The sequence below is a fragment of the Aquarana catesbeiana genome, linkage group LG08 (assembly GCF_042186555.1).
Source record: "Aquarana catesbeiana isolate 2022-GZ linkage group LG08, ASM4218655v1, whole genome shotgun sequence".
NCBI classification, from domain to species: Eukaryota; Metazoa; Chordata; class Amphibia; order Anura; family Ranidae; genus Aquarana; species Aquarana catesbeiana.
This window is the reverse complement of record NC_133331.1, coordinates 262,318,501-262,345,794: the sequence shown is the minus strand read 5'-3', so window position 1 is coordinate 262,345,794 and position 27,294 is coordinate 262,318,501. Positions and strand designations below refer to the sequence as shown.

At 45.3% G+C, this 27,294-nt stretch overlaps 1 pseudogene; it reads left to right on the top strand.

The window, feature by feature from the left end:
• LOC141106733 (uncharacterized) overlaps positions 1 to 27,294 on the top strand; it is a 46,075-nt pseudogene that overhangs the window by 5,257 nt on the left and 13,524 nt on the right.

The window sequence follows — 27,294 nt, the reverse complement described above, 5'->3', positions numbered from 1 at the left end:
CCCCAAATGACCCCATTTTGGAAAGTAGACACCCCAAGGAAATTGCTAAGGGGCATGTTGAGCCTATTGAATATTATTTTTTTTTGTCCCAAGTGATATAATAATTTTTTTTTTTTGTCATTATTCAATTATATATATTGCTCACACAGGCCATGGGCATATGTGGAATTGCACCCCAAAATACATTCAGCTGCTTCTCCTGAGTACGGGGATACCACATGTGTGGTAATTTTTGGGAGCCTAGCCGCGTACGGGGCCCTGAAAACCAATCACCGCCTTCAGGATTTCTAAGGGCGTAAATTTTTGATTTCACTCCTCACTACCTATCACAGTTTTGAAGGCCATAAAATGCCCAGATGGCACAAACCCCCCCCCAAATGACCCCATTTTGGAAAGTAGACACCCCAAGCTATTTGCTGAGAGGCATGTTGAGTCCATGGAATATTTTATATTTTGCGGGAAAGTGATAATATTTTTTTTTTTTTGCACAAAGTTGTCACTAAATGATATATTGCTCACACAGGCCATGGGCATATGTGGAATTGCACCCCAAAATACATTTAGCTGCTTCTCCTGAGTATGGGAATACCACATGTGTGGGATTTTTTGGGATTCTAGCCGCGTATGGGGCCCCGAAAACCAATCACCGCCTTCAGGATTTCTAAGGGTGTAAATTTTTGATTTCACTCTTCACTGCCTATCACAGTTTCAGAATGCCCAGGTGGCACAAACCCCCCCCCCCCCAAATATTTTGGGGTGCAATTCCACATATGCCCATGGCATGTTTGAGCAATATATCATTTAGTGACAACTTTGTGCAAAAAAAAAAAAAAAATTGTCTTTTTCCCACAACTTGTGTCACAATATAAAATATTCCATGGAATCGACATGCCTCTCAGCAAATAGCTTGGGGTGTCTACTTTCCAAAATGGGGTCATTTGGGGGGGTTTTGAATTGTCCTGGCATTTAATGCACAACATTTAGAAGCTTATGTCACACATCACCCACTCTTCTAACCACTTGACGACAAAGCCCTTTCTGACACTTTTTGTTTACATGAAAAAATTATTTTCTTTTGCAAGAAAATTACTTTGAACCCCCAAACATTATATATTTTTTTAAAGCAAATGCCCTACAGATTAAAATGGTGGGTGTTTCATTTTTTTTTTTTACACAGTATTTGCGCAGCGATTTTTCAAACGCATTTTTGGGGGAAAAAACACACTTTTTAAAATTTTAATGCACTGAAACACACTATATTGCCCAAATGTTTGATGAAATAAAAAAGATGATCTTAGGCCGAGTACATGGATACCAAACATGCTTTAAAATTGCGCACAAACGTGCAGTGGCAACAAAATAAATACATTTTTAAAAGCCTTTAAAAGCCTTTACAGGTTACCACTTTAGATTTACAGAGGAGGTCTACTGCTAAAATTACTGCCCTCGATCTGACCTTCACGGTAATACCTCACATGCATGGTGCAATTGCTGTTTACATTTGACGCCAGACCGACGCTTGCGTTCGCCTTAGCGCGAGAGCAGGGGGGGACAGGGATGCTTTTTTTAAATTTTTTCTTCCTTTATTATTTTTTTGCTTTTTTATCTTATTTTTAAACTGTTCCTTTCATTTTTTTTTTTTTTTTATCATTTTTATTGTTATCTCAGGGAATGTAAATATCCCCTATGATAGCAATAGGTAGTAACAGGTACTCTTTTTTGAAAAAATTGGGGTCTATTAGACCCTAGATCTCTCCTCTGCCCTCAAAGCATCTGACCACACCAAGATCGGTGTGATAAAATGCCTTCCCAATTTCCCAATGGCGCTGTTTACATCCGGCGAAGTCTAAGTCATGAAATGCTCGTAGCTTCCGGTTTCTTAGGCCATAGAGATGTTTGGAGCCACTCTGGTCTCTGATCAGCTCTATGGTCAGCTGGCTGAATCACCGGCTGCATTCTCCTGTTGAGACAGGAGAGCCAGAGAAAAAAACGGAAGACAGTGGGGGGGCATTACCTCCCGCTGCTTGTAAAAGCAGTCTAGAGGCTAATTAGCCGCTAGGATTGCTTTTACATGAAAGCCGACCGCTAGCTGAAAAGTATGATACCAAGATGATACCTAAACCTGCAGGCATCATTCTGGTATAACCACTCAAAGTCGTGAATTGCGTACCTGAAGACAAAAAAACGGTTAACAACAAAACACAGTAAACGGTAAAGTATAAAAAATTGCATACCTGAAAAGCAAACATGATAAAACATATTAACAATAAAACATTGCAGAATAGAATACAGTAAAAAAGAGCAGAACAATAGAGAGAGAATAGAGAGAGAGAGAACAATGAAACGACAACTTTTTTTTTTTATTTCATATATTTTTTTGTGGTTTTTTTTTTTTTTTTACACTTTTTTTTGTAACTGTAACTTTTATAACTGTAACCGGCTCCAGGTTCGGGTCTCTCAAAATGCGATGGCATCTTGGAAGACCCTGTGAAAGTGTGCCTAGTCTGCTGTACCCTACGCTAATACTCAACTAGTGTATGGTAGCGTTCAAAACATTCACCAATGCAAAGACCAGGATTGTCAGGACAGGAGGGACAATAATAGCGGGCGTCACGCCTATATCCGTGCTTGCTGCAGACACGACATCTTTTTTGGGGGGGTTTGTTGGGTAGGGGTACTCGGGAGGACATAAAAATGCCTCTCATGCAGCCGACTGCATTTGGTTGGGGATGTGAATGGGGGAAGTACGGGTGCTGCAGAAGTGGTGGGTTCCCAATTAGGATTGGCGAATGCAGCAGGAAGGGCACTATGGGCACGACGGGCTTGTGTTTGTCTTCTTCTTGGTGGCAGCGGGACACTACTTGTGCTTGCCACCTCACCAGCTTGAACTGCACTTATTGGACTCGCCACGTCACCAAGTGTTACTGCAGTGCTGGTTTGACTACGACCGGGGTGTACTAGGCCGCTGGTGCTTGCCAGTTCACCAAAACGCTACCAAAAAAACTGTTAGCGATTGCAGGGATCAGGCCTGACTCTGCGAACGCTGCAGTTATGCATTTAGTGTTTTGTAAGTGTCAGTGATCGATCGATACTGCACTTAGGTGGGCTGGGCTGGGCCGGGCGGAGGGGCAAAATGCAGGTGCTAGCAGGTATCTGGGCTGATCCCGCTAACACTGCGTTTTTGGGAACCCTAAACTGCTGGGGACGCTAGTATAGATCTGATCGGATCTGATATTGATCCGTTCAGATACTATACCACTAAGGGAGGTGTACGGTGCGTGCGTAGGTGTTAGCACTACTGGCGCTAACCTGACGCTGCTTGGGGCTGGTGCTTGCCAGTTCACCAAAATGCTACCAAAAAAACTGTTAGCGATCGCAGGGATCAGGCCTGACTCTGCGAACGCTGCAGTTATGCATTTAGTGTTTTGTAAGTGACAGTGATCGATCGATCGCTACTGCACTTGGGTGGGCTGGGCTGGGCTGGGCAGGGCGGAGGGGCAAAACGCAGGTGCTAGCAGGTATCTGGGCTGATCCCGCTAACACTGCGTTTTTGGGAACCCTAAACTGCTGGGGACGCTAGTATAGATCTGATCGGATCAGATATTGATCTGTACAGATACTATACCACTAAGGGAGGCATATGCTGCGTGCGTGGGTGTTAGCGGTACTGGCGCTAATCTGACGCTGCCTGGGGCGACGCATATCACCGCTGGGCGATCAGGGGGCTAAACCTTTATTCGGTAATAAATGGCGGTTGCCCTGACACTATAAAAAATAAACGAACTAACCAGCGACACCCGTAACAGTTAGACGGTGATTACTGGTGAAAGGGTTAACTAGGGGGCAATCAAGGGGTTAAAACCTTTATTAGGTAGTATATGGGGGTCCCTGACGCTATAAAACGCTGACGGCGAACCTAAATATTTACCTCCCTAACTAGCGTCACCAGTGACACTAATACAGCGATCAGAAAAATGATCGCTTAGTGACACTGGCGACGGGGGGTGATCAAGGGGTTAAAACTTTATTAGGGGGGGTTAGGGGGGCATCCTAGACCTAAAGGGGCTAACACTAACTGCCCTACCACACTAACTGTCACAAACTGACACCAATGCAGTAATCAGAAAAAAAAAAAACTGCTTGGTGTCAGTGTGACAGGGGGGGGGGGGAGGAGTGATTAGGGGGTGATCGGGAGGGGGATCGGGGGTGTAATGTGTGCCTGGCATGTTCTACTGTATGTGTAGTGTTGGTGCACTCACATTGAAGTCTTCTCTCCTCGGCGCTGGAACAGAAAATAACCGAGCCGAGGAGAGACGACATCATTTCCTCTGCTGCTGTTTAGCATAAAGCAGCAGAGGAATGATCCCATTGGCTGGAAGCGATCGCGAGGGGCTGCCATGAATGGATGGCCTCCCCCTCACCTCCAATCGCCGGGGGACAAACGCCGACCGCCTCGGGCACGGGGGGGTCCAATCAGACCCCCCGCCCGCGGGAGGCAGATCACGTACAGGTACGTGATTCTGCCTGCCCGTGCCATTCTGCCGCAGTATATCTGCGTGAGGCGGTCGGCAAGTGGTTAAAGCCTATTTAACCTTTGTAGTCCTCTTTTGGGGGAGAAAGGTTATGGGAAATGGCCCTAACCCAACAGGATATTATGCTAAACCTGTAGGTAAATAAGAGAATCAGAAGCTTTGCTAAGTAAAAGAGTGGAATTGATAAAAAGTTGGCAGTGCCTCTACCCAGGACAGGCCCTCTGTGAGCAGAGGGGATTCCCTTACCGGGAAATCTACCAGTTATCTAATAAAAGTAAATGGGAGAAGAGGAACAACTGCAACCAGCATATAACATTAATCAGAAGTATATACAGTAGATGTACACCAGTATGAAAGTAATACAAGATTTAAATAAGAAAAGATTAACCACCTCAATTCCGGGCACCTACACCCCCTTCCTGCCCAGGCCAGATTTTCAGCATTCAGTGCTCTCACACTTTGAATGACAATTGCGCAGTCATGCTACACTGTAACCATGTGAAATTTTTATCATTTTCTTCACACAAATAGAGCTTTCTTTTGGTGGTATATAATCACTACTGTTTTTTTTTATTAAGTCAGTAAATTTTGTAAATAAGTAATTTTTCTTCTTCACTGATGGGCACTGATGAGGTGGCACTTATGGGCACTGATGAGGCGGCACTTATGGGCACTGATTAGATGAGGAGGCACGAATATGCTGCACTTAAGTGCACTGATAGGTGGCAACGATGAACACTGATAGGCGGCACTGGTGGGCACTGGGCAGATAGGCGGCACTGGTGGCCACAGTTAGGCAGCACAGATAGGTGGCACTGATGGGTGACATTGATGGGCAGCAGTGATGAGCATTGACGGGCAGCACTGATAGCCAGCACTGACTGGCATCATTAATGGCCACTGATTGCTGGCACTGATTGCTGGCACATATTGGTGGCAATTGTGGGCACTGGTTGTCACTGATTGCTGGCAGTGGTGGGCAATCAGTTCTGGCTCTGGTGGGCACTTAATTGTAATCAGGACACTGATGATCAGCCGTCATTTGACGGTGGGCGGGCGGCAAGTGGTTAATAACAGTACATACATCCAATGTACATATAAGTGTTATTAACAAAGGGCCCAACAAGAGTCCTGGTATAATCATATATACCCAGGTATATATAATTATTAATAAAGATACTTCCAGATGAATGTTGCAGCAAAGTTCAGTTGCGGGGGCCCCTGAGGAGGGTTGTGATGCGGCACCCATCTTGGTGTCTAAGACCTGAAGACAAGATCAGCAATGAGGAGGAGATCCTACAGCCATTGTCCAACCAGCCTGGAAAAAAATCAGCAAAAATCATGGTGTGGCACTGGAACTCAGACAGCCTATCTACTCTGTGTCTTAGTCCCTAATAGCTTCACCTCTGCCATGGAACTGGACCTCTGACTACCTAATGGGCCATCCGATGCCTAAAATGGCTCTAGCCTATGCTGGTCATTGAGCCTAGAGCTAAAGCTAGCTAAACTAACTATACAAGGACCAGAAGGGGCAGGGACATTTCTCCCTGTACGCAGGAGAGAGCAGACATCTGTGTTAGCAGCTCCAGCCATCCGGCCTCCCAGCCATCTAGGACTCATCCCGGACTCCCCAGCGGAACTGTACAGGGACCCCCACCTATGCACCGTGCATCCACTGCCATCTGGAAGCCGCGTTCGAGCCCGCCAGCTGCATAGGCCCTTCCCGCAGGACACTCCGCGGCTTTGGCCTAGCACCCTCAGGACACTCCGTGGCTTTGGCCTAGCTCCGGCCAGTGCCGACCTGCCGCTTCACCTCCCACAGCTCGATCGGCAATCCGACCGGCAGGCCCGCGCACCACCCCCTACCGGGTCCATCCTCCTCCATCACCATCCTTGGACGGACCGATAGCCGCACCGGGGTCCGAGCAGCCAGACAGCCCACGGCTCGGGCCTAGCCGGCGGCCATATTGGTCCTCCCTTCTGAGGCCACAGCACTCTGCCGGCCACCCGGAGATCTTCCCGTACATCCCAGCAGGACCCACCGGGACCTCGGTCCCAGCGGACCCCCCCAGCCCAGCTCACCAGTACACCCACCGCCGCAGTACACCCTCCGCGGCTCGGGCCTAGCCCGTCGGCCATCTTGGTTCACCCACTTCGGCAGCTATCACCACCTCCACCCAGAGCTCATCCCGGACCCCCCCAGCAGGTTAGTACCGGCACCCGGCCCCCTCCCCCAGGTCTGAACCGGCCCACCTCCAGGCAGGACCCATCCTCCCCTCCACGGCCTACCCCCCCGGGGGCACCATCGCAGCCGCCATCCAATCACCCCGCTCTCTAGCTGTTAGACTCGGGGGACAGACCACGGCTGCGGCCTAGCTCCAGCCACCCAGCACCCACACCTGTCCAGCGGGCCCCCGTGCCCCTACACCTGTAACACCCCCTCCTCTACACTGGACCTCACTGCGTGGGCACAGGTTACCACCAGAGATTTTGGACCTGACCAGCGTCCATCTTAGATCCTCCTAGACCCAGCCGTAGCACCATTCCAACCAGTAAGTAGCGGCCTGCTCCACCCTACCCCTCACCCCCCCACCGTCATCATCCGAACCATCCTGTACAGGTAAGCCCACCAGGGTACCCTAGTAGTTGATCCTGGGTCCTCGAATCCGATCGCCCCTCGGGGGGTCAGGAAGGAATTTTTCCTCTGCTGTAGCAATTGGCCAGCTCAGCTAGGGGTTTTTTCACCTTCCTCTGGATCAACGGGAGGGTGATAGGTAGCCCTCCATCACCTCCATCATCCTCCTTCATCAACTTTTTGCTCTCACCATGTGCAATTTCAAGTACACAGCAGACGCCCTCCACAGGCTAAGAAACATCGGTTCAACTCTACCAACCGCCACTCAAAAAAGAATAAAAAAAGAAAAATGACTAAGGACCAACCTACAAGCAACCATCATATACAGGGAGACACCAATCCAACTACAACAACTAGCATGCGCTCTGATCAACACCAGATCTGCAGTCAAGCACAGACTAGAAATCCATGACTTCATCATCGAAAACAACATAGCCAACTTTCCGTAATGAAGAGGCAATCTAACATCCGACTGCAACACCATCCTAACTGAATTGGTGCCTGAGAACGACAGCATCCTAACAGAGCATAGAATAGGAAAAAAAAGGAGGAGGCCTAGCACTGACCTTAAATTGCACCTTGCCTTCACCAAACCAACTTCACAGAACTCAGTGCCTTTCATGGAGATACCCCCCTGCATCTTCAAACAACACCCCAAGACACCATTCACATATTACTATGCTACAGAACACCAGGAACAAAGACCAATCTCCTTACACCACTCACTGAATTCATTTCAATGCACACCCTGAAAACCAAAAACCTTCTGGTACTTGGAGACTTCAACCTTTGGACAAACTCTACCCAAGACCCTATTGCGACCGCCTGCATCAACCAACTGGAAGAACTAGGTCTTCAACAGCTGATAAATACTCCCACACACGGTTCAGGACACACTCTAGACCTCATCTTCAAACAGAATATGGACATCAACATATTCGACAACACACCACGCCATCAAATTTAAAATCACCATTAACACCACCCTCCAAAAACAGAAACATGCAATAACAACACACTGGAACAGATCTCAAAAGAAACTGCATTCTGAACTCTTCAAAACCACATTATCAAACAAAATACAATCGCTAAACTTAAACCTCTCAACGGAAAAAACACTCAACTTCCTAAACAAGGCATTACTACAAACAGCAGACTCAGTAGCGCCAAACTGCAGAACACTTATCCGCAAAAAAAACTTGAGATGGTTTAATGGCACTCTCACCCTACTCAAGCAGGAACGTAGAAGAGCTGAAAGAGCATGGAGAAGAAATCCTACCAAGGAAAACCATACAAACTACAAAGTACTCACTATGAAATACCACAAAGCAATCTTCACAGCCAAAAAAGAACATTTCTCGAACATCATCTCAACTGCCTTAAACCGGCCGCGGGAACTTTTCAAAATAGTCGCCCAGTCAATGAACCCAACCTGCTTAGAGCCCCCAGCAAACGATACTCAAGAATTCTGCAATGAGTTATCAAATTTCTTCATCAACAAAATCGACAACATTCGGAGATCAATTCAACAAAAAAAACCCAACCTTACCCAACCAAAGCAAAAAGAAGACATCAACACGAACATCACACAACCGCCGGACTTCTTCTTGACCCCAATCACCACTGACATGCCTAAAAACATTATGAGAAGCCTTCGAGACAACACATCACCAAAAGACATCATTCCCACGAAACTCCTGAAAGAATACACCGACATCCTGGCTCCCACTATAACGCACCTCATAAATCAGTCGTTCAAAGAAGGGATTGTGCCAACCACCCTCAAGCAAGGCACCGTCAAACCCCTGCTAAAGAAACCCAATCTTGACCCTAAGGACCCTAACCACCGCAGACCGATAACAAGCCTCAACACCATCTCCAAGATTATGGAGAAAGCGGTAGTACAACAGCTAAAACGCCACCTGGACACGCATCAATTTCTGGACACTCTACAATCAGGCTTCCGCCCTGGCCATGGCACAGAAACTGCACTTCTAAAAATATGGGATGATGCCCTCGAAGCAGCAGATGACGGAGAATCATGTCTCCTGATACTGCTAGACCTTAGTGCAGCATTTGATACAGTGGACCACAATACTCTACTTGTCTGCCTCACAGAAGTTGCAGGAGCCACAGATTCTAGTCTAAAATGGTTTGCATCCTTCTTGGAGAATCGCTCTCAGACAGTGAAACTAGGAGCATTCACCTCTGACATCCACACAATCTCCTGTGGAGTCCCTCAGGGTTCACCCTTGTCGCCAGTGCTATTCAACATCTACATCCGCCCACTCCTCAAAATCATCAAAAAATCAGACCTCTGCTTCTACTCATACGCTGACGATACCCAACTCTACTTTCGCATCACCGGACAAAAAGACCACCATCAGCAACTAGAGAAATGCCTCACTACACACCTAATCGCAATCTGCGATCATCTAACCAAAACCTCCTCCTCGTTCCCAAATACCGCTACAAAGCAAGGGGAGAACGCAGATTCGCAGTCCAGGGACCTCGGCTATGGAACACTCTTCCGACTCACATCCGCATGGAAGAAAACCACCTGGTCTTCAGGAAAAAACTCAAGACCTTCCTCTTCTAAGAAGCTGTCAACACAAAACGCATTTAGCGCCTTGAGGCGATTCGGTTTGCATTTGTAGCGCTTTACAAATCATTCATTCATTCATTCAAATATCAAGAGCTGCATATAAACTTTATTGTAAGTAGGTTCACCTACTAAGATACAGCAAGGTGATGCTACACATGCACGCCATACCACAGACTTATACTACGAGAGAAAGAGGGGTTTTGGGATTTTAAATGAAATCACGGCCTGGTAAGGCCATGTATTTCCATCCCTATCAATATGACGACAAGAAAGCAAGCGAGCAAACAACAAAGGGGTGGGACTTTAGATGAAGTACAGTCAGGTCCACAAATATTGGGGCATTGACACAATTCTAATCTTTTTGGTTCTATACACCAACACAATGGATTTGAAATGAAACAAACAAGATTTTAACTGCAGACTTTCAGCTTTAATTTGAGGGTATTTACATCCAAATCAGGTGAACGGTGTAGGAATTACAACAGTTTGTATGTTTATTTATTGAGTTGCAAACCATGTACTTCATCTAAAGTCCCACCCTCTTGTTTGCTTGCTTGTTTGCTTGCTTGCTTTCTTGTCATCATATCACAGACTGGTATAGTGCATGCATAATAATAACAACGGGACTGATACAGTTTTGTCACCAGTCTTTACATTACAGTATATACACCTAGAAGCTAGAAAAACACCTAGGAAACACCTAGAAAACTATTAACATAGGAACACTTGCCTAATAATATCTGCCTCTGGTCTGGGTTCATAAGCAGCTCTTCCATGGACAGGACATGTGGTCTCAGACTTTCTCTGTCTTCCTGTCCTTGGGTTCTGCCTTTACAACCACTTTAACTTAATGCATTTTGTGCATTAAGATAAAAAACCTTCTGTGTGCAGCAGCTCCTCTCAGTCCCCCTAATATTTACCTGAGCCCCCTCTTGATCCAGCGATGTCCATGAGTGCCTCAGCCATATGGGACTCTCCTTCCTGATTGGCAGAGACACAGCAGCTGCACCATTGGCATCCGCTGCTGTCAAAGTCAGTTAGCCAATGATGAGAGAGAAGAGGCGGGGTTGAAACTCTGAAGCACGGCTCAGGTGCCCCCATAGCAAGCTGCTTGCTGTGGGGGCACTCAAAAGGAGGGAGGGGCCAGGAGCACCAACGAGGGACCCGAGAAGAGGAGGATCTGGGCTACCCTGTGTAAAACCACTACACAGAGAAGGTAAGTATAACGTTTATTATTTGTATAGAAAAATGACGAGACTTTAGTATCACTTTAAACGGTGTAAAATGCTAACCTATGCATCGCATTCTAGCACATTATGTTAAACTTCTCATGCTGAGAAGTCAATACTGCAGGTGCTCCCATCTTCACGCATCTTGCTTCTGGCTTCCAGGCGTGCAAGAGCCACCGTTCACGGTACATGGCTCTGTTAGAAGGACACAAGTCACTGGCTGCACAAAATGTAAATATCTCATAAACGGTGCACGTCTTATTATAGGCTTAGCTATAGGTAAAAGCAAAAGATGGAAGTTTACTTCCACTTTAACAGCTCCAGACCCGGACCATTTGGCTGGTGGCCAAATGGCGATTCGGCACTGTGTTGCTTTAACTGACAATTGCGCGGTCGTGCGACGTGGCTCCTAAACAAAATTGACATCCTTTTTTCCCCACAAATAGAGCTTTCTTTTGGTGGTATTTGATCACCTCTGTGGTTTTTATTTTTTTTGCGCTATAAACAAAAAAAGAGCGACATTTTGAAAAAAAATGCATTATTTTTTACTTTTTACTATAATAAATATCCCCCAAAAAATATATAAAAAAACTTTTTTTTTCCTCAGTTTAGGCCGATACGTATTATTCTACATATTTTTGGTAAAAAAAAAATCACAATAAGTGTATATTGATTGGAAAGTTATAGCGTCTAGAAAATAGGGGATAGTTTTATGGCATTATTATTATTTTTTTTTTTACTAGTAATGGCGGCGATCAGCGATTTTTATTATGACTGCGACATTATGGCGGACACGTCGGACAATTTTGACACATTTTTGGGACCATTGCCATTAATACAGATATCGGTGTGATTAAAAATGCATTGATTACTGTAAAAATGTCACTGGCAGTGAATTGGGGTTAACACTAGGGGACAGTGAAGGGGTTAATGTGTGTCCTAGTTTGTGCTCTAACTGAAGGGGGGAGGGGACTGTGCAGGGAAACTAACAGATCGCTGTTCATACTCTGTATGAACAGACAATCTGTCCGTTCTCTGCTCAGAGAACCGGAAACTGTGCGTTTACAAACACAGTTCTGGGTTCTCCATATGTCCCAAGCGATCGCGGGAGCCCGGCAGTGATTGAGACTGCCAGGCACTTGCATCGGCTCGGGGAGCGAGCGGGGGCATGCGCACGCCGCCCTAGTGGCCACAGGGAGAAGCGACGTTACATAACCATATATAACAATGTAACTGTGCTGGCTGGTCAGCATGCGGTTAAAGAGGTTGTAAACCCTGATGGGTTTTACTTCCTCTTTTTTTCCCCTGCAAAACAAAAGCATAATGGGCTAGTATGCATCGCATACTAGCCCATTATGTGGCACTTGCCTGCAAATAAAGCCCGCAATGTCCCCGCTGGTGGCCGCATCCATCTTTGCCCTTTTCCTTCCAGGGCCGCAGACTCCGGCACTGTGATCGGCCGGAGTCGTGTAATGTCACTCCCGCACATGTGCCCAGTAGCCGTCAGTCATGGCACTTGCTAATGAAGAAATGGCACGGAGGGCAGTTTCTTCACAGCACATGTGCCCATTAGGGATGAGCCGAACACCCCCCGGTTCAGTTTGAACCAAAACCTGCGAACGGACCAAAAATTTGCGCGAACTTTAGAACCCTATTAAAGTCTATGGGACTCGAACGTTCAAAATCAAAAGTGATAATTTTAAAGGCTAATATGCAAGTTATTGTCCTAAAAAGGGTTTGGGGACCCGGGTCCTGCCCCAGGGGACATGTATCAATGCAAAAAAAAGTTTTAAAAACGGCAGTTTTTTCGGGAGCAGTGATTTTAATGATGCTTAAATGAAAAAATAAAAGTGAAATATTCCTTTAAATATCGTACCTGGGGGGTGTCTATAGTATATGAATAAAAGTATACTAAACACATGCAGCGCTAAATGGGTGATAGGAATGTACGTTTACATCCTATATATGCATAGAATCATATATCGTGAGTTAAATAACAAAATAATGTGTTCATAATCTATATCAGGTACCAGTATACGTAGTATGTACAATCAGTGAACATTCACAGAACCAAAAATTAAGGAAAAAAAGAAAGTCCATTCATATGTGATAGACAGTATAAAAGTCCACAGAAATTGAGGGTTCATGGGCATATAAAGTGCCGCATTTTAACATAAGGCAGTGGCTGGAGCCAAATATGTATAAAGATATCAATTTACACACGGATCTTCTTAAATTCCAACTCAAAGATGTAAATGGCAGAAATGAATATCCTTACCAGAGGAGATGGACACAGTCACCATACGGTGGAGTGTCATGCGAGCTGTCAGTTCTTTATTCATATGCTTTATACAGGCTACGCCCAGAGCCTCTGAATTAGAGGAATGACAGCGAGCAAGTAATCAGTACCTTATTAGTGGGAGGGAGAGCAATTTCATGGTCTTTTCTCTGTTTTTGTAACATATGGTGTCTATAGTATGCCTGTAAAGTGGCACGTGTTTCCCGTGCTTAGAACAGTCCCTGCACAAAATGACATTTTTAAAGGAAAAAAGGTAATTTAAAACTGCATGCGGCTTTAATGTAATGTCGGGTCCCGGCAATATGGATGAAAATCAGTGAGACAAACGGCATGGGTCCCCCCCCCCCCCCCAGTCCATTACCAAGCCCTTTGGGTCTTGTATGGATATTAAGGGGAACCCCGCACCCAAATTAAAAAAGGAAAGGTGTGGGGCTCCCAGGCCCTATATACTCTGAACAGCAGTATACAGGCAGTGCAAACAAGACAGGGACTGTTGTTGTTGTTTGTTGTTAAGTAGAATCTGTTTGTAATTTTGAACCTGTACATTTTTAAAGTGTAACTCCAGCCAAAAAATCTATTTTTAAGCTTTTTGGAAAACATAGGGAAGGGTTATCACCCCTGTAACATTTGTTTTGCGGTCTGTGCACCTCTTCAGAAGATTTCACCTCACTTTCTGTCCCAATGACAAATGTTTTTGAAAATTTGGGGTTTTTAGTGAAACAAGGATTGGTGATAAAGTATCAGTGAAGAGGAGACACGTTTTTCCCATATTAACTCTTACAGGAGAGAATTTCCCTTCCTATGGGTAGATTTCATCTCACTTCCTGTTGTCTCCTTCCGTTTGCAAGTAGGAGTCATTTGTAAGTTGGATGTTTGAAAGTAGGGGCCTGTCCTATATACTCTGTAGAAATTGGGGCCTTAGGTGTTGGTGTTGCCACAAAACTGTAATGCCCCGTACACACGGTCGGATTTTCCGATGGAAAATGTGTGATAGGACCTTGTTGGAAATTCCGACCATGTGTAGGCTCCATCACACATTTTCCATTGGATTTTCCGACACACAAAGTTTGAGAGCAGGATATAAAATTTTCCGACAACAAAATCCGTTGTCGGAAATTCCGATCGTGTGTACATAAATCCGACGGACAAAGTGCCACGCATGCTCAGAATAAATACAGAGATGAAAGCTATTGGCCACTGCCCCGTTTATAGTACCGACGTACGTGTTTTACGTCACTGCGTTTAGAACGATCGGATTTTCCGACAACTTTGTGTGACCGTGTGTATGCAAGACAAGTTTGAGCCAACATCCGTCTGAAAAAATCCTAGGATTTTGTTGTCGGAATGTCCGAACAAAGTCCGACCGTGTGTACGGGGCATAAGCCCTCACAGTTACTCTTGGTGGGCGCTGGAACGGGCCCTGCTGTGAAATATTAGATCAAGAATTGTATTTACATGTCCCTGTTGAACAGGGGCAGAAAAATTGGGCTTTAGGCACTGGTGCCACAACACTGCAACCCCTCACAGATGCTATAGTTGGAGCCCAGGAATGAGCCCTGCTGCAAAGTATTGCATCAAAAAATTGTAATTACATGCCCCTGTTAAACAGGGGCAGAAAAATTGCCACAACACTGCAACCCCTCAGAGATGCTATAGTTGGAGCACAGGAATGAGCCCTGCTGCAAAGTATTGCATCAAAAATTGTAATTATACGCCCCTGTTAAACAGGGGCTGAAAAATTGGGCCTTGGGCACTGGTGCCACAACACGGTAAACCCCTCACAGATACTACAGTTGGAGCCCAGGAATGAGCCTTGCTGCAAAATATTGCATCAAAACCGATGGCAGAAAAATTGGGTCTTGGCCACTGGTGGCGGTGCCCAGAACCAAAAATGTTCTTACAAGCTATCAGCATGAAAATTGAGGAGGAAGAGGATTGTCACTCAGCATAACAGGGTAGTCACTCAGCATCAGCATAGGCAGACTTGAAGGGATCTCACATTTTAAAAAAAAATCAGTCGGTTACATCAGCATCAGGTGCTTGGTAGCTGGTGATCCAAGAATGATTCATTTTTATGAACGTCAGCCGGTCGACCGATTCAGTGGACAGGTGCACCCTGTGATCAGGTTACAAAGCCTCCAGCAGCACAGAATGTGCATTCCGAAAGAACGCTGGATGCAGGACAGGCCAGTAGCTCAATTGCATACTGTGCAAGCTCTGGTCAGTGATCCATCCTCAAGATCCAGTAACCCAGAGGATTTTCGGTGGGAAAGGTGTCCAAGGCTGATCTTGCCCCTAGGTACTCCTGCACCATGTGAATCAGACACTGGCGATGGTTGCTGGAACCGATCAGACCTTGGGGCTGCGGACTAAAAAATTGTCTGAACGCATCGGTCAGACGGCCACCTTCTCCACCGCTCCTTCTGTTACTGACCGAAGCCTCAGCAACACATTGTCCAGGAGGACCAGGAAATTGTAACCTCCCAGGCTCTGGAGACGCGTTGCACAAACCTTTCTGCAAGGCCTCCAGAAGATGTTTCACCCTCTGCTCCCTCTGCTACGGGAAGATAAAATCTGCAACCTTACCCTTGTAACATGAATCAAGGAGAGTTGCCAGCCAGTAATCATCCCTGCCCTTGATACCACGAGTACGAGGATCCTTCCTCAAGGGTTTGCAGGATCAGGGAGGCCATGCAGCATAGGTTTGCTGAGACATTCGGTCCAGAGTCCTCTGGGTCACTAAGGACAATATGATCCGCAGCCACCTCCTCCCAGCCACGTACAAGTCCATGGGTTTCTTCAGACTGTAAATGATCCCTTGAAGACTGCTGCTGATGCTGAGTGCCGGGCTCCTCCTCCTCCTCTTCCTGTGTGATCGGCGGGCACGCAGGAACACTGTCTGGATAAAGGGGGCCTTGAAAGGTAAGGAAGCCCTCCTCTTCCTCCCTCTGTTCTGCCTCAAGTGCCCTGTCCATTATTCCACGCAGCGTGTCCAAGAGGGTCAGTGTCACTGATGCATGCACCATCACTGCTCACCATCCTTGTGGCCTCCTCAAATGGTGACAGGACAGTGCATGCATCCCTGATCATAGCCCACTGGCGTGGGGAAAAAAACAAGGTCCCCTGACCCTGTCCTGGTGCCATAGTCACATAGGTACTCATTGATGGCCCTCTGCTGCGTGTGCAGCTGCTGCAGCATGGCCAACATTGAATTCCACCTGGTGGGCATGTCACAGATTAGGCGGTTCTTGGGCAGGTTAATTTCATTTTGGAGGTCAACCAGATGAGCATTGGCATTATATGACCTGCGGAAATGCACACAGACTTTCCTGGCCTGCCTCAGGACATCCTGTAAGCCCGGGTACCTGCCCAAGAACTGCTGCACCACCAAGTTAAGGACATGAGCCAAACAGGGCACATGGGTCAGTTGTCCCTGTCAGAGGGCGGAGAGGAGGTTGGTGCCCCTTGAATGCCTACAGAGCACCGCTGGTTCCGAGAACAAATCAGCACATGAAGAAGCCATGGAGGAAGAAAAAGAGGAGGGGGTGGAGGAGAGAGGGTTGGCAGAATCACCACTAGTAGAATTTTGGAGGCGTGGTGGCGGAACAACCTCCAACACTACTGCACCCTGTCCTGCATCCTTCCCAGCTGCCAGAAGAGTCACCCAGTGCGCGGTGAAAGATAGGTAACGTCCCTGTCCATGCCTGATGGACCATGAGTCAGCGGTAATATGCACCTTACCGCTGACCACCCTGTCCAGTGAGGCCAAGACATTGCCTTCCACATGCCAGTAGAGAGTCGGAATCGCCTTCCATGAGAAAAAGTGGCGTTTGGTAACCTGCCACTGAGGAACCGCACATTCCACAAACTCACGGAAGGGGGCAGAGTCTACCAACTGAAAAGGCAGCAATTTCACCAAGCTAGCATTCAACCGCTGGGCATGTGGATAGCTGGGAACGAACTTCTTTCGGCGGTGCAGCAGCTGGGGCAGGGAAATATGCCTGGTACAATCTGACATCGATGTACCGATAGCAGATTGCCCGCAGGTACTTGGCTGTGACACACCTAATTCTACACCTTCATTCCTCTCAGTGCAGGTTTCAGAGAGGACTGAAGGTATAGTGGGGTTGGAGATCCCAGCTGATGAGGAGCAGGGAGAGGTCCACTTTGTTCTTTGGTGTGGGTCTTTTAGGTACGCTTGCCAACTAACTGCATGGCATGTCGACATATGTCTTGTCAAGCATGTGGTGCCCAAGCGGGCGATGTTTTGACCACGCGAGATACGCTTGAGACATATGTTGCAAATAGCAGCGGTGGGATCTGATGCACTCGTCTCAAAAAAGGCCCAAACCAGAGAACTTTTGGAATAACGTGCAGAGACAGCAGCGCTCTGCACATGCGGAGCTCTGCGGTGTGATGCAGTCGGTGTGCTGCCCTTAATCTGGCCCCTGGAGGGCATCCTGCCTCGTTGGAGATGTGCCTCCTCCTCTCTCCTATCAGGCACCCACGTGGAGTCAGTGACCTCATCATCCCCTCCCTCCTCATTACTGGAGCAAAGCTGGCATTATGCTGCGGCTGGGGGAACATGACTGCCAGATTGCTGTCCTTCTTGGGCACCCCCTCTCTCTAGGCTCACTTTAATGTCTTCTTCTAGCTGGGTACCATCATCGGAACCTTCAAAACGCTGGGAATCCTACTGGAGCATGTACCCAACACTGTGGTCAAACAGTTCGGGGGACTCCTAAGGAGGACATGGTGGGGCTAGGGAATCAGTGACTGATGCCATTGAGCCGAGGGAAGAGGCCAAGTTGGCAGCTGCTTTGCCAAAGTACCCAGAGCCTGGGTGAGAGAGGACGAGGAGGATGAGGACGGCTTGGTCATCCACTCTACCAAGTCTTCCGCATGTTGCGGCTCAACATGGCCAGCTGCCGAAAAAAAGGACAAGCGTGTCCCACGGCCACGTTCTGAAGAGGATGCTCCGTCTCCACGACCAGCACTGTTGCCTCTAGACACGGAGCCTGCTTGCCCTCTTTTATTGGCTTGTGACTGTCTGCCTCTCCTTGTTGGCCTTCCAGACATACTAATGGCCTGCAGTGAGATGTAGCTGCACAAAGCTGGGATGTATATATATACTGATACTGCAGCTAGCAGAATTAACTGCCTGCCTGTAGTATTATTAGTATGAGAAAACCAGCAATTGTCTTTAGGTAGCTTTAGGTGCACACTGTGCAGAGGACACCGTACACTAACTGTACATACTGCAGCTGCCTGCCTGTGGTATTAATAGGATCAGAACAACAGCAATTGTCTTCAGGTAGCTTTAGGTGCACAATGTGCAGAGGATGCACTACACTAACTGTAAATACTGCAGCTGCCTGCCTGTGGTATTAATAGGATCAGAACAACAGCAATTGTCTTCATGTAGCTTTAGGTGCACATTGTGCAGAGGACGCACTACACTAACTGTAAATACTGTAGCTGCCTGCCTGTGGTACTAATAGGATCAGAAGAACACCAGCAATTTTCTTCAGGTAGCTGTAAATACTGTAAAAACACCTGCCTGCCTGTCAGTAGGAAGAGAATAACAGGAATGGATCTAGCTAAACTGAATACAGTGTGTATATATATATATATATATATATATATATATATATATATATATATATATATATATATATACACACACACACATATATACACACACTACACTGTAAGTGCAGCTAACTGACTCGCCTGCCTACTCTAACTTAAATCAAATGTCACTGTCTCTCTGTCTATCTCTCCGCCGCCACAACACTCTACACAAGGCTGCCACGCAGGCAGCCTTATATAGTGTGGGGCGTGTACTAAACCCCCTGAGCGATAATTGGCCAAAGCCACCCTGGCTTTGGCCAGTTACGGCTCTCTGTACAGACGGCGCTGTGATTAGCCAAGCATGCGGGTCATAGTGCATGCTTGGCCAATCATCAGCCAGCAATGCACTGCGATGCCGCAGTGAATTATGGGCCGTGACACGCCACTCAAATTTAGCGTGAACAGCCCATAACATTCGCAATTCGACGAACGGTCGAACGTGCAATGTTTGAGGCAAACATGGGTTCGACTCGAACTCGAAGCTCATCCCTAGTGCCGATGACGTTGGCGCATGGGTATATGGTAAATATCTCCTAAACTGTGCAGGCACAAGTGGTGTAGCTTTGTTTTTTTAAATAGCTGTGCTGCTTATCACAGAATTAGACAGTAGAGGGCAGCAGATCCCTACACTTTTTTCTTTTGTTACACGTGACCAGAATACTCATGGCAGTTATGAACAAGCAACCAATTCTGAAAAATTTTCTCAGTGATTGATTTCACACTCTTTTTTTATAAGACACATTTTTTTCCTTTGCAAAATTAGCTAAAAATGTTTGCCTTTAACCCTTTTGCTGCCAGAGCCATTTTTGAATTCTTTGCACACATGCTACAAAAGTCATTTTAGGCCTGAATATTACATAACCCCCCCCAAAACATTATATATGTTCTAAAAGTAGACACCCTAGAGCAGTGGTTCTCAACTCCTGTCCTCAGGACCCACTAACAGGCCAGGTTTGCAAGATAACTGAAATACATCACAGGTGATATAATTTGCTGCTCAGTGATTACAGTATTGTAGTCTGCATCTCCCCAAGGTAATACTTAAAATCTGGCCTGTTGGTAGGTCCTGAGGACTGGAGTTGGGGAACCACTGCCCTAGAGAATAAAATAGTGGTAGTTTAAATTTTTTATGTTGCATGATATTACTGCAAAGGTACCCACATTTGTTGTTTAAAATATAAAAGAGGTTGCACCGAGTAAATAGATATCCAACATGGCAAACCTTAAATGTGCGTGTAATCGTGAAATGGTGACAAACTTCAGTACCCTACATAGGCATGCGCAGGGGGTTTGCCAGGTGTGCCTGGGCACAACCTAATCACTATGTGCAGTGCCGATTCTCCCTACTGCCCAGGCTTCTCCCATGTTGGCCCTCCACCTTCCAGTGCTGCTGGCTTCCCTCCTCTCTTCTCCCCCTGGCTGCTGCAGGGGGATGTTTCAGAATGGAGCGTGGGGGAAGGGGCAAGTAAATACGTCATTTACCAGCACCTTCCTTTTCTAAATGAACACAGTGAACACACTCCCTCACTGTGTTAATTCATAAACTTTGTTTACTATGCTTCAGTTTGTGAATGAACAGGATGCCGTTCAGCACAGGGCACTTCCCTATAATTCACTGTCCAGTGCAGCTGAGGCTTCATTGAAAGGAATGTGTGTTTGAGCTTTGGGGTGCACACCTATGGTATGCTATATTTTTCATAGGCGAGGCTTTAAAAGCATGCGGCGGGCCATAACCTGGGGTGTGTGGAAGCAATCAGATGGTAGCGCAGCTGCCCTAATGCTTCCATCTGACAGGCAGGAGTCTGCTTATCAGATTTACACACAATCATGGTGGCTCAGGAAAATGGGGCCAGACTGTATATATTTTAAGTGAGATTTATTTACGGTGAAACAAAATCCATACCAACACCAGCTCACAGCAAGCATGACAATATAAGTGAACCAAAAAACCCTGTTACAGAATCCTTGACTAACACCTAACAAACAGAAGCCTAACAACTAACTTTATAAAATGGGTAACACCAAAAAAGCAGGGGAATGCTAGAGGTGCAAGGAGCAGATATGAAGGGGGGAACAAATCAGGGATCAAGAACAAGGGGTATAAGGCAGGGTACAGGGTGCAGGGCAGGAAGCAAGAATAAGATCTAGGCAAACAGAATCTGGCAGCAACAAAACACTGGAGTACAAGGCACTTCATAGGGGAGGACATAAATACCTTCCCAGCAGCCAGCATCAGGTGGAAACTGATTACTGGGGTCTGCTGGCCTGCTGGGGGACACCTTCTGGTGGACACTAGAAATACAACTCTCAGCTCAGGGAATCACTGCCACCAGCAGGTGATCCAGGTCCTGACAATAGGATAGTAAAGCTTCATAATCAGAAATATGTTAGGAAGTGAGTTAAAATGAAACAGCAATGGATAGTATTAATGAGAGTATATACAACAAATATAGTTAGGACATATGACAAAAGTAAACTGGTGCCTGATGTATATTGAATTACCTAAAAACAATAATTGCCTTTTTTCTGTAGGTGGTGCTGATTTGTGCAGGCACATTTAATGTGATCATGGGAATTGGCATGATCTTCTCTGTTAACGGACTTTCTCTAAAAAGTGGAAACCCCTTTTGGGCAGCAGTGGCTGTAAGTACCACTTCAGTGTTATTCAACTGGTTTAGTGCTTTAATGTTATAAATTGTATTCTTATTAATACACGTATGTACTTATTTATTTTGTAGTATATCATCACAGGAATTATAACCCTTTCAGCTCAATCTAATGCCGCGTACACACGGTCGGACTTTACGGCAGACTTTGCCCGGCGGACTTTTCGACTGACTTTACGACGGACTTTCTGAATGAACGGACTTGCCTACACACAATCCACCAAAGTCCGTCAAATTCATACGTGATGACGTACGACTGGACTAAAACAAGGAAGTTCATAGCCAGTAGCCAATAGCTGCTCTAGCGTGGCTTTTTGTCCGTCGAACTAGCATACAGACGAGCGGACTTTTCGACCGGACTCGATTTCGATGGATTGATTTAAAACATGTTTCAAATCTAAGTCCGTCCAACTTTTGAGAAAACAAAGTCCGCTGGAGCCCACACACGATCGAATTGTCTGCCGAAATCCAGTCCGCCGGGCAAAGTCTGCTGCAAAGTCCGCTCATGTGTACGCGGCATATGATATCCATTTGTTGGGTATGTAAATTTTCAACAAGGATTTTCAAAATTATCCCTTTAAAGCTCAATTTCAGTATATTTTATTATTTTTTTCAAACACATTTTCCAAGGGTCTAGTGATGATTTTTTCAGAGGAACCTCACCCATTTTTTTTGCATGGTCCCTCATAAAATCCACACCAGATCCAAAGGGTTGGGTTGTATTTTCTAGGGAACTTATTGCATTTTTTCCTTTTTTTTTTGTAAGTATCCGTGCTGCTACAGTACTTTCTGTATGTGACAGAGATTCATCCCTTCACAGGCAGGATTAGGGCTCCCCCTTGGCATGTTATTTGAAGGAATTAGACATTTTTTATTATTATTTATTTAACATGCTTGCACCAGATAGCAATGATATAATACATGGTCTGCATACAGTTGTATCTTGTACAAGACATTAAACAATAGAATATGACAAAAACATAGAAGAGGTAACAGTATTCCTATAAAAACAAAACTTTTTTTGATTGATCGGACTTTGCTCCATCGGACTTTAGTTGCTGGAAAGTTTGTGCGTTCGCACAGCCAACAAAAGTCCGATGGAAACAGAAAAAGTTTGTCCGATGGAGCGTACACACAGTCAGATGTTACTCCAAAACAGCTAATTTGCATGTTTGTTGTCAAAAAGAACGATCGTGTGTACGGGCCTTTACATCAAGCAAGATAAGACGATGTAAGCTGGCACATCGAGTTGAAATTCCACTAGTGGTCACTGAGCAGAGTGAAATTCAGTGTATAAAAAGTGTTTTATGATGACTAAATAAAAGTATGTAGAAACCATGCGTATCCTCATTAGTCTGGATTTGTGCGTGCCAAAAGATGATTTTTTTTCAACAAGGATTATGCAGGTAAAGAAATGAACGAGAAAAAGAAAAAGAAAGAAAGAGAGAGAAAAAAGAAGAAGAAGAGGGAAGGGGGGGTGGGGGTGGGGGTCTAGTCACCACTGGTAGAGCAAGGTAGTACAATTACCCCGCGAGTAGCCAGCCCATCGTAGCGTTGGAATGAAACAGTTCATACATATTGGGGTTATTAACCAGAGAAAAGAAAGAGGTCCTAGTGGAACCATCTGGTTTTATGTTCCTCAGTCTTGTCTCTGAAGTCATTTTCTTCATTTGTTCACTCTATCGTTCACTCTTGCGATTCATTGGGCAACCTTCCTGGCAGCTTGTTATTTCCACATGCTAGGGATACAAGCGTGAGCCACGTTTAGAATGTGTTTGAGTAGGGACTTATGGTAGCGCTTCCTGGATAGGGGGGTAAGATTAAGCAAAACTGCTGCAGGATCATCGTGTAGGGAGATGGCTGTAAATTTTTTAATTCGTTTAAGCACTGGTTGCCAAAATGTATGCAAAACAGGGCATTCCCAAAAAATATGTAAGAGATTGCCCACACTAGTATCACACCTCCAGCAGTGATCACTCTGGGACATTTTTAATACTTTACTTTAAGCATTTAAAATCACTGCTTCAGGTTGAATTCATTTTTTTTAATTTTTATATGTTCCCCAGGACAGTGTACATCCCCTTGCTTATATACACACACATAAAATATTTACAAAAATGTAAGGGGTATACTCACTTTTGTAAGATATTTTATTATATCTTTTCATGTGACAACACTGAAGAAATGACACTTTGCTACAATGTAAAGTAGTGAGTGTACAGCTTGTATAACAGTGTAAATTTGCTGTCCCCTCAAACTAACTCTGCATCTCAGTTTCAGGGCCTTAGCGATCTTCTTATAGCCTAGGCCATCTTTATGTAAAGCAACAATTCTTTTTTTCAGATCCTCAGACAGCTCTTTGCCATCAGGTGCCATGTTGAACTTCCAGTGATCAGTATGAGAGAGTGAGAGCGATAACACCAAATTTAACACAACTGAGACCTTGTAACACTAATGAGTCACATGACAAGGGGGAGGAAAAATGGCTAAATGGGTCCAATTTGGACATTTTCACTGTAGTCACTTTTGTTGCCAGCAGTTTAGACAATAATGGCTGTGTGTTGAGGTTTTTTGAGGGGACAGCAAATTTACAGTTATACAAGCTGTACACTCACTACTTTATATTGTAGCAAAGTGTCATTTCTTCAGTGTGGCAAATGAAAAGATATAATAGAATATTTACAAAAATGTGAGGGGTGTACTCACTTTTGTGAGATACTGTGTGTGTATATATATATATATACTGTATACCCATACATGCATATATAGAATATATTTACACACACAGATCCCGGTTCTCGCTCACGAGCAATTACGGGTGCCCGGCAGTCATCGCGCCCACCAGGCACACTCATTGGCTCCGGGCACACGCTGAGTGCGCGCACACCTCCTACAGTGTCTTAAAAGGCCGATGTACAGCTACGATGGCTTGCCCAGGGGAGCCATTCTGCCGCAGCATAACTGTGAAGGCCGGTCGGGAACCGGTTAAACATTTGATATGTTTTCTATTCTCTATTGTGAATAAAATATGGGTTCATGAGATTTGCAAAGCATTGCATTCTGTTTTAATGTAGATTTTACACAGTATCCTAACTTTTTTTGGAATTGGGATTGTAAAGTGTTTTAAATGATAAGTTTTCGAATAATCACCAAATGGCGAAAACGTAATAATAAAAAGCCGAAAGCCTAACACCTTAATTTACTTTTTTTTTTCTCTTTTTAGGCGAGAGGTTCTCTTGCTATGAATGTTGTAAGTGCTCTCATGAGTGGTGTTGGCATTATTCTCGCCTGCCTGGATCTAGTAGAAATGTCATCTCTGAGGTGCAGAGAAGATAACTCATACCACTGCTCAATAATTGTAACCATATCTTTGTAATCACTTAAAATGTTTCTGTCTTTGTGAAGCAGAATTAGGAAGGCAGAATATAGCAGCAACAGACTCATGGTTTACTCAGAAATACAGATACTTGTGTATTTACAGAAGGTTTGGAGTTCAGACGATACCCTTTATTGGCTAACTTTGGTTATTAAAGGTGTATCCTTTTGGGACCTTCCTTGGATTCCAAACGCAGGCATTATGAGAGGAGAAGCAGCACAAAAAGTCAGTCAGTTGCGTTGCAGTACAAGGAAAGCGCAGATTGGAGAGAGAAGAGTGACAAAGAGATGAGCTCATCAGGGTTCTGATCCCCCTTTAACTGTCTAGCCAATTGTTGGGGTAGGAAGAAAACCTTTAAATGAAAATGAAACTGCAGCAAAGAAAGATCAGATCCTGAATTTAAAAATTATTTAATCACTTAGTCATCAAGTAATACAGAAAGTTTGAAGTTTAACATTATAAAAGACTACTACTTGTGTATTTTTGAAATTTCGTGTTTAAAATGAACCCATGCTTTGGTTGTAAGGGAATATCAAAAATGTTTAATTATCACCAGAATGGAGGGGACATATGTCAAGCTAAGAAGGAATTGCCTTCACTTTGGAGAGATTTTCTCTCACTTCTTGCTGGGTCTATGGGACAGAAAGTGAAGAGAAATCTTGCCAACATGCAGGGCCTGCCATCAGGGGGGTACAGGCATTACACATGTAAGGGGCCCGAATGTCCCCAGGGACACGGCTGGCCAGGCACATTGCCTCCAACAGCAGAACCATACCTCCCAACATTTTGAAATAGAATGAGGGACGCCTACTAGCAAATGTATAGGACACGCCCCCTGCCACACCCCCCTTAAAGGAGAATTAACCACAAAAAAAGGTAATTAAATTCATACAGGCTTTTTTTTAATCACTACTATTGCTTTAAATTGGCTTTTAAAATTTACAAATGCAGCACTTTAGAATTTGGATGAAAGGTTTAGCACTGGGAAACACTTTTTGAAAGATAAAAAGAGCATTTTATATACAACTATATAGATCAGACCAAAATGAGGGACAAATGAGGGGGAAAGAGGGACAGAGGAACATTGCTCCAAATCAGGGACAGTCCCTCGAAATCAGGGACATTTGGGAGCTACGGCAGAACATCTAAGGAACCTTGGCAGTGTCAGGCTGGTGACCGCGGCCTACGCTCTCTCCTCATCCATTCCCTGCAGAGGCAGAGCCTGATGGCTGCTGCAGGGTTTGCTTGGACTGTGATTGGCCAGGACAGGAACAGGGGGAGTGGCCAGCTCGTCAACGGTGCACATGGACACAGACAGCAATAACAGGTCGGAGAGTGCAGCATGGAGGGTAAGTCGCAAAAATGTAATGTGTGCTGCTGACTGTGCCCCCTGTGCTGCCTGTACATTTTAGTTGGACTTTATTTATCTCCTTCTTCTTGGATGGGACACCCTTAGGCTGACTAGCTGCCTATAATTGATTTGCATTTTGAAAATGATGACTTTGGGTGCAAATAAGTAAAATTTTGGAGAGCCCGCTGCAACTCTCATTCCCACCCACAGTCATCCTCATCCATTTTCACAATGCAACTCAATCATCTTCATCCCCACCCAGCATCTACTCCATCCCTCCAGTCTCCACAACGCACGCATCCCCACCAATGCCGAGCATCATCCATCCCTCCAGTCTCCACAACACCTCCCCACCCATGCCGAGCACCATCCATCCCTTTAGTCTCCACAACACATCCCCCACCCACGCCGAGCACATCCCTCCAGTCTCCACAACGCGCGCATCCCCACCCACGCCGAGCACCATCCATCCCTCCAGTCTCCACAATGCATGCATCCTCTCCTAGTCATTCCCTTCCCCACACAGTTAGAACACACATTTAACCCCTTGATCCCCCCAAGTGTTAACCCCTTCCCTGCCAGTGACATTACACAGCGATCAGTGCTATAAAAATGCATCGATTACTGTGTAAATTGTGAATGGTCCCAAAAATGTGTCAAAAGTGTCCGATATGTCCGCCGCAATATCACAGTCACAATAAAAATCGCAGATCGCCGCCATTACTAGTAAAAAAAAAATTAAAATGCTATAAATCTATCCCCTATTTTGTAGACGCTATAACTTTTGCGCAAACCAATCAATATACGCTTATTGCGATTTTTATTTTTACCAAAAATATGTAGAAGAATACATATCGGCCTAAACTGAGGAAAACATGTTTAAAAAAAAATTGGATATTTATTACAGCAAAAAGTAAAAAATATTGTGTTTTTTTTAAACTTGTCGCTTTCTTTTCTTTATAGCGCA